Source organism: Austrofundulus limnaeus, unplaced genomic scaffold, assembly GCF_001266775.1.
Source record: "Austrofundulus limnaeus strain Quisiro unplaced genomic scaffold, Austrofundulus_limnaeus-1.0 Scaffold122, whole genome shotgun sequence".
Taxonomy (NCBI): domain Eukaryota; kingdom Metazoa; phylum Chordata; class Actinopteri; order Cyprinodontiformes; family Rivulidae; genus Austrofundulus; species Austrofundulus limnaeus.
The window spans coordinates 944,381-953,799 of record NW_013952524.1 but is presented as its reverse complement, the minus strand read 5'-3'; positions in this window follow the sequence as shown (position 1 = coordinate 953,799).

Genomic DNA, 9,419 nt, shown 5'->3' with positions numbered 1-9,419 from the left:
TTTTTTTTTTTTTTTTTTTTTGCAAGTGCTGATGATAGATGATTTAACTTAGTCAATATGTACATTTGTTTTTTTGGACACCTGTCAAACACTAAAAAATAAAGGTAAAATTAAAGTACAMTCTTATCCCTCGGTACATTTTGACTTACATACCCACTAAGGTTTAATATTGGCCCTCGTGGTAACTGTGTACATTTATGAGAGGCTGGAATGTGCATTTAAATTACCCAGAAAATGATGCATAATTATACACATTTTTTTTAAATGTACAATGTCAGGCAATGTTTGAAGGAGGAAAAAATCTAAATATTGAATCCAAGGTTTTTATTAAATGCATATTTTAGCAAAGGTCTGTATAATTTGGCCAAATTAGGTAATATTTCATTAAATTTTGAAATCCATKTGCCCATCCATGGAAATCTTTTTAAAAGACATGAACCTGATGCCATGCTGATTCAAATATCACTTTCATTAGCAAAAGGCCAATGTCAGATTTTGATGAACCGGAATAGTGTTATGAGAATTGGGCAGCTGTAACAGTTTTTATGGGTCTGTTTTTCTACAAGTATTAAGGTAAAGGGTTGCCACCAGATGTATATGACCATTCTCTAAAAAGTAGAAAGGCATTCAAACACCCCTGATTTGATTAAATGAAGAAGAAGATAATTCTGTTGCTGAATCAGGTGTATAGCAGGGAAACAAATGTAACATGCAGGGTAGCGGCCTTTAAGGACCAGGATTGCCCACCCCTGTTTTAAAGTCTCAATCACAACCCACTGTAAATGCTTCTGAGGCCAGACTATAAAAAAAAAATAGCTACACCACGCTTTGAAACTTTGTCACTTGCATGTGTTAAGCCTCATAGAAGGTRGCAGATTAGCAGTGGAGACATTTGGTACCACACATTCAATTTAGGCAAGAAGGCAAGACCGTACAAACAGAACATATTCCTTGTGTACACCTGAATCAAGACAGGAGCAGACAATAGGGGCTTTAAAATGAAAAGAGGACACTTGAGTGACTCAGGGTCACTGTACAATTGACTTATTTCAAAAGTGCTATATAAGTACTCCACAGCTGCTGTTTGCATGGCCTGCAAGTCAGAAGAATGACTGACTTTTCCCTTTGAGTGCTAGGCTTGACTGCAAGTCACATTCACTCCACATTCACTAATCAGATAGGTCACGTTTTCCAGGCGTGCAACCTGTACTTGACAAAAACTTTGTACTGAAACCATCAAAGATAACCTGGACGCTACAGTCAACTGCAGTCTATCAATCCTTGTCACCTGTGCATGCTCAGCACCTACGCTGGGTTGTGAGCTTAATTGAAAATTCTCACATGTGAGTCAAGAGGCTGTTGGATGTGACGTGTAATATTAAGACCCACAGAAGGAAACACACTTTTTTRTCAGAATTTAGTGAACTTACCATTGGTCTCAGTGCTTTAAAGGGCAGATGACTTCTACCTCTCAGCCGCTGTGAAAAATTACATTTCCAGTCAGTGTGTATACTACTATTATTGAAGTTAATGTATTATTTACCTTCACTGAAGAATGGTAATGTGCTGCTAAAAAGTAGCTTAATTAACACACAAAGTTCTAGATCAAGAATATGTTTAAAATGAGTTAGCAACAGAAACACGTGGATGGATTCTTGTGCATAGTATTCTTCATTGGATAATTTTCTCCATTCAGCAGGTGACTGGCTTTGAAATAGGAAATTTGAGGCATTTTTTATCCAACTCCTCCCCCTGGAATCAGTCAGTTCTCCTGTTTTAGGCTTTGGCATGTCTCCTCTTCCTAAAATATCTCTGTTACACTTTGTTCTCAGTATGTTCTCTAATTTACACGGTGAGAACATTAACCATTTAGTACTCTTAATCACGATGTTTGTTTAACACCTTCTCATAGTGACACGGTAATGTTATTCTGTTATGTAAATGTACCATCTTGCTTCAAGTGCCTTCAGCTATATTCACTGAGGTGCTTTTAGGGAAACTGTGACCCACGTGTTGTTAACATTGGCTTCCTTCTAAATTGTGCAACTAATTTAAAATCCACATTTTTWWAAATTTCTTCACTTGACAGATGTTTTTACCAAGTTATAACGTAAATTAGACTAATGGTTTTTATTGCCTTCTGAACAGTATCTGCAAAAMATGTCCTGAGGCAATCGCAAGTATCAGAACAGGGTCCCTACCAAGCAATTTTATGTTGATTGGTATCAAAGTAGCTGACCACACTCCAATCCCGATCTCTGTTGTTGACGACTGTTCACATTTTTACATTAACTGTACCATGATGTTGTATACTGATTGCCTTTCAGATTCTGATACCGAGTAAAACATTGATACTTTTTGCAAATGCACCTATGTGTCTGGTAAAAATGAAAGTAGTATATTTAAATTGTTGCCTTATAACAAAAGAACCCAAAACATCAGAGTAATTTCCTGATTCCTTTTAAACTCAGGAGCATACTGATGAAGCATCCACAAGCTCATCTACTGCCATTTGCAGAAATACACCGCTCCCAGTCAGAAACAGCCAATCAGAGCCCTGCGAGTTCACGGCAGGCTCCACTGTGGTTYGAGGAGCTGTGGAGGGAGGGCTGTACTGCAGCAGAGAGCAAGAGGGAGGGGCCTGTAAGATGTTCGTGTTCAAATTTTCAGAGTAATGGTGCGTTCACACCGAATGCGATTTCAGCGTCAAAATCGCAGCCAACGCTGAAGTTTGAAGCTCGTGCACTTTGAGGTCAGACGCAGGACAGCTGCGCTGCACGGCGACAGCTGCCCCGCCCCTCCCTCCTCTGTGGGGCTGTTTAATGTCGGACGAGGAAGTGGCTTTGCTTTATTTACAGACAGCCAGAGCGTGTCACGTTCATTAGATAATTAATTCATAATTAATTCACCAGATAATTCAGAGTAGAGGCTCACAGCTCGCTTTCAGGACTATTTTTTTCAGTCTGATGAGTCGCTGCCACGCATTGCTGCGGATCAGGACACGACTGCAGCACTCATTTCAGCTAAAGAGCAGGAGCTCTGTCTGTTTCAGGTTAGTGGACATCATTCAGTAAACTGTCCCGTCGGGAAATATGTCGCTACGTCACACAGTGGAGTCTCTCTGATTGGTTGACGCTGCGCGTCGAGCTGCAAAAGTTCAGATTTCCCAACTTCAGCGATTTGGACGATTTGGACGATCTGAGCGTTCGACGCTCAGATCGTCCAAATCGTCCAAATCGCGCTGCTCTAATCGCGCTTGAGGCGCCGCAGKACTTCCCGACATTGCTTGAAGCGCGTCCACCATAGACTTTGTATGTAAACCTGCTGCTCCTGACYCTGAAATCGCGTTCGGTGTGAACGCACCATTAGTCCACTGTTTTCTGAAAACTCCCTACTGCAGCTTTAATATCTGCTGGCCACCTTTGTAATTTGGCTTTTTCTCAGTTTGACAGTGACAGAATTACAGTCAATATCACCAATTTAACTAGACATTTTAAATTTAAACACTAGGCTGAGTACACCTGGTTCATCCAGCTATTTACTAAAACTACACCCTTTAGAGGAAACTAAACTAAAAAGAAAATAAATTTTCACAGAGCAGCAACATGTCAAAAAGGATTCAAATTGASTAAATAGATCACTCTGGATTACCAACCTATAATGGATGGTGAAGAAAGTGGGTTTTTGTCAACTTTTGGAGCTGTTGGAGCCTCGTTAAGTACAAATCCTTCAACTACTTTTAGTTTTAATACCATTATACCATGAAACTGTGATGTTTTTGCTCAGAGCTAACTATCAGAATATCATGCCTACTTTGCATAATGTCTTACGGTAATTACATTATGGTTAACAGAAAATGACAGGGAAATTCTGTTCCTATCTGAGGTGCTTGGAAAGAAGTTTCAGTTTGCTTGCTTAGTGAAGTTGTGTTTGTCCTGTACCTTTGGAAGTGTTTAATAAGTTCAAATAACATATTTAGTAGAATATTGTAAGAGGGTCGCTTCAATCTTTATTGGACTATTTAATTCTTATCTACTTATCTTTGGTCTTGTAACTGCATCTTGAAAAGGGTATAAAAGGTCACCGWATGAGACTTTCACACAATTAATCGACTTCTTGAAGAGCTGACGTTTTCRCCTTTTTAAAGTTTCAACTCAGAGCTCCTTTGCTCCGTGACTCAACGTTTGTGGGGGCTGAAGGTGAGTTCACAGAGCCTGTGTTTTGTGGCCCAGCTGAAAAACGATTTGTGTTTATTCTGGACAATAAAACCATCTATTACCTCGACCTCTCAGTCTTCAGATTCCTTTCCATGTGTTTCATTTCTGCCTGTTTGAGCTCATTAAACCAGGATGAGGGACTAAGCGAGCTGTTATGTCCTGAGGAGGATGTTTGTTTTCCGAAAGCATTACCGTAACACAGCGCATCTGAWCTGTCCTCTGGGCATGCTGATCTGCCCCTCCCTGCTCTGAACTTGSCCCAGAGCCACTCTAGGCGAGTATACTTGATATTATTACGGGGAGAACTGCTGTAASGTATAGAAAAATGTCAGCGAGGGCGGTTATTTTTAACAGCTGGCCTTGATCCTTCTTTTTCCTGCTCGCTTCCTCTTTTTCCCCCTCCTTTTTTTTTGCGGTGTGCTCTTGTACACCACTGTGAATCGTACCGTTTGCTGGCTAGGCATCAGGACTTTGCCCCCTCTTTCACCTCCACGTCCTGCCTCTTTCTAGTGCCAGTGTGCTGATAAATCACAAGGTGTCACACTCCCACACCTCAGACACACAAGTTGGCTACATTGTAACGCACATTTGGAGACTTGCAGATTGTTGCAGATGCTATTTTTAGAAAACTTCTTTTAATTTGGCCCAGCCAACGGCAAATTAATCAAGTGCCTAGGTGGGTGTTTAAATAGATTCTTGCAAGAGCTCTGCAGAAATCCATTCCTACAGCTATTGATACACTGTAGTCCTCACTGACATTGCAGTGCTAATGCAGGCAGGAGAACTCTGTCTTCCACTTTGCAAGAATTAAAAAAAAAAAAACTGAGAGCACCTAAGTGTGCTGCTTTGTCCAAGTTTATCAGTTTCTTTTCTCAGCTCTAAAAGTTTCCCTCTTTGTCTTTGACCTCTAACTATGCGTTTCATCTTGCCAAAAAGAAGAAGAAGAAGAAGAAGAAGAAGAAGAAAACATGGATGATTGAGGGGAGAAAAATCCTTCGTTTCTCCTTTCAGCGGCGAGACTCAGATGTTCACAGAGCATCTTTTGAAACCACTTTTGAAACCTTCACAGAAGATAATTTCTCGTTTTCCTTGATCTTATTGTTTCTAGGACACAAGAGACAAAGACACGAGCAGAATGACTCTGATTATAGCTTCGTCTAAAAATATCACATTTGTGAGCTGTCATTCCAAATAAAAAAGAAGTGTTTTGCCCTTCTGCGAATGGGGGGYAAAAAGATCATCATTTGAACTGCCTTGCATCCAGACAGTTATTTTTGGTGCTYAATATGGAAGGTTTAATTACAAAGCCATATGGTGCTAAATTCTAACGCCTCTGCAGAGGTCATTTCACCAGCGAGTTTAATGCTGAAGTTAATGCCGTTGTCACGGCTACCGCATGAAAAATGGATGCCTCTTGTTGAACACATGATTTAACTGTTCCCTTCTGACCACAGGCTATCTGCCACACACAGTCACTTATATAAAAGTTGATAATAACTTACGTCAGATTAAAAMAAACTGTGGCATGTACTACTATTACCGTGTCAGACAGATACAATTTATTAAAGTGGCAGTACYGATTTCTTGAAGTGGGCATTTGTAAAAGATTTATGAGGAACAAATATTTTACCTGCTSTAGATAGCTCTTTGAAAGGCCTCTGACTGGAGATATGGAGTCCAGCTCTGATTAAAGAGCTAAGAACTAGTTCAAGCAAGACTAAAACAGATTGCTGCCATAAAAAAGCTTCAGTTTCAACATACAGATATTTTTTGTTGCTATATACATTGCAATTCATTTTGCATATTGCACAGTCATAAGCCATTTTGTATAAACAAATGCATTGCAATTATGGGGTCATTTTGGAGTAAGAAAACACTAAAAAAATAAACCCAGCAAGTGCATAAAATAAAGTTTTGCATTTTATGTTTAAAATGTTGAAACTGTTTGTGTAGTAATGGTGTATTAGCAAAGTAGTAAAATTGCTGGCAAATATRGTTTTTACTTGTGAAAACTGCATGCTGAAAACATTTTACATATCTTTGTTTTTACTGTCCCTCCTTGTTCACAAATGATGCTTATCAAAAAGCATAGAGTTTAACTGAATTCATGTATCCTTTTTTGTTAAGTTATAAACAAGGGAATAAACCCAAATCCAGGCTGAGGCAAGCAGCTTAAAGTAAAAATGATTTATTTAATAAAACAAAAGGCTGTTGAGGCAGCAAAACAACAATAAAAACTAAGAACATGAGGGGACATCAGAACAGTTGGTAAGGAGACCAAACATTGAGCCAGTAAGGGTGTGGAGCAAAAGACCAGTTTATATACAAACAGAGGGAATGAGGAAATGATGAACACCTGGTGGCAGGACTGATTGGGGATGACTGAGCAGGCGAGGATGATAAACTGATAATTGATTGGGAAAATAGGCTGAGGATAACTGGAGGGTGGAAACACAAAAATAACAAAATACACATCCTCACACTTTTTAATTGGAAAGATTACGAAACTAGTTGTTAATTTTAGATAGGAAATTAGGTGTTGCAAGATGCATTTATTTAATACCCATTTTGCATAGCATTAAAACACTACAAAAACATCTAATATGGCAAAACATACAGCATGCTAAATTTCCTACTAGAAGTGTCACAGGCAGCATGGGAATGTTGCAGCTAACTGCTCTATGCATCTGAGACATTTAAACTGCTGCTATTCTATGCCAAAATTTTATGTAGGAAACCATGTGTATGTCATGTAAACATTTTTTTAAGATAGGAGATGTTTTAGCAGCAATACTTTTTGGTTTCATCCCAGCTCCAATTATTTGTTAGCTTATCAATCTAGTCAGAATTATCCCTAATTTTGCAAATCTAGATAGTCTAAAGATCTACAGAACAGGCAAAATATTGTTTCCAACTTCTCCACCAAACTTGCCTTTAAACAATCTTATCAATCCCTTTCATCAGAAGCATAGTTATTTTCTTTGAGTCCAGAGTGAAAGCCCATAAAATGAACTCTGGCTTCTGAAAAAAGCAGAGTACTCAATCACACGGGCAGAGCAGAGAAAAGGGAGAATACCTGTTCTGAAAGCTTGCAGAGGGAAAATGAGAGAGGTAGTGACAGAATGAGAAACCGTACAGGCTACACAGCTGGCATCAACCCAGCACATTCATTTTTAGCGGTCCACAAATCAGTCAGGGTTATGTGAGTCAGAATCCACGACACGTTTGCAGTAAAAGCAGCAGACTGTGTTGGAGCTGAACTCAAAACACTTGTCTGGAACTGGAAAGCATTTTATAAATTTATTTACTTTTTTACCAGCTTGTTTAGCTGCTTCTCTTTAGAAACCAACATTAGGAACATTGGGAAAAAATGATGTAAAAAAATGTAAAAAAAACAAAGAAAAAATAATAGAAACCAACATTAGTGTTAAAAGTAGTGCTGGGCATGCACGTAATCATTGTGTTTACGCAGCCGATGCTTAATGGCTATATATATATATATATATATATATATAATGTGCGTTAATGCAGTTATTTATCGTTTTAAATTTCTCTGTCAGATCTCTGTTCACAAGGGACCTCATACACAGARGCACACAAACTTATTGGTCATGGTGGGGAGGTGGGATCTTGATCACTATTGGCTTTAAATGGCCTTTGTCGTTCATCTCATCCAATGAAAGCCTTTATTGTGAAGCCATTGAATGGCGACTCGAAGCCACTCTCATGAATCTGACCGAGTTGCAGCTGTGGCAGGAATATGGCAGAAGTCACCAGATTCATCAGGGCYCTGGTTGTCAGAAAAAAAAAGAAGAAAAAAAACAAGAAAGTACAAAAATGCATAGTGTGTCTCAGATGGACTGTACTGCAACATGTAAACATACACATTCAGCCATAGTAAATTAATTGTTTCTATAAAAATCAAATAGCAAATAATCACAATTAGTCGCAAAATATTTTGCAATTAATTGCGATTAAAATTTTTAATCCATGCCAGCACTAGTTAAAAGCATAAAAAACAGCCCTGTTATTCACCTACAGTGTAGCAGCTGACCCTGTGGGCTGCAGACCAGTTCAGTCATGCATAAATGTCAACTAGCCCCCATGGGGTTTGTCTCGTACAAAAAAAGTTGTTTAACCTTATATTACAAGTGTGCATTCAGTAAAACTGACTTCTACATTTTTTATGCAAATTGGAGCATTAAGCTTGACAATTTGTCTTCTGTATTATTACTGAATTTTTTATATGCTTTAGACAGCACACTATTCTCATACTAGAATGCACTGGATGATTCTCCAGGTTATTTCTTTAGTTCTCACAGTGTGTCCTTATTAAATATAAGTACAGAATAATTCTTTTTTGTCATGTTCAGCAGCCGTGACATGCAGTTAGAGTGGTAATGAAGTAGGTGATATTTAGTGGGTGGCCCTCCTGACTAAAGCAAAGTGAAAGCTGCATGCTAGGTTGTAATTTGTTTCGTATAAAACCCCAGCTCGGTGTCCAAGTTCATTATGTCTGAGAAAGTGTCACTAGCTATATTTCAATGGTAAGTAACCAGCAGCTTCATGCACACAAAACCTCTAATCTCCAAGGCTGACATAAGTAGCATCATATATCCGCTGWGCTCTTGTGCACCAGGCTGCAATTTTCTGTGCAGACAGCATGACACAACTGTTTATTTTTTTAGTTTAGTCTGTATGCTTGTGGTGAAAGATTGAAAACTTTCCAATAAGTAAAGAAAATGCAGCTACGTGTTCTGGAGCTTTGCACATAAAAAGTTGTTGAGACACATTATGTGACAATACAGTTGATCTTTGAAGGTGAGTTCTTGGTAAAATGTTTTCTGTTCACTTTATTGTACCTTCAGCCAGAACCTCACTGGTCTAAGTCACAGCAATCTTTTTTCAAATGTGGCACATTTCTTCATGGATTTAGGCTATGTTAACATTGCAGGGAATCTGATTATTTTGCTCCATGTGACCCATATCAGATTTTTTCATGACAAATCAGAATTTTTTATATTAATATCGGTATCAGCCAATATGGGTAATTTTTCAGAATATCGTATCGGTCCGATATGTCAAACTGGGCTGATATTAACGTCCAATATACATTTCCTACTTTTTAGATTTGTGTTTGATTTGATTTATTGATTTAACAGGAAAAGATTACTAAAAATCAAGCCTGACTCAGCATAATTG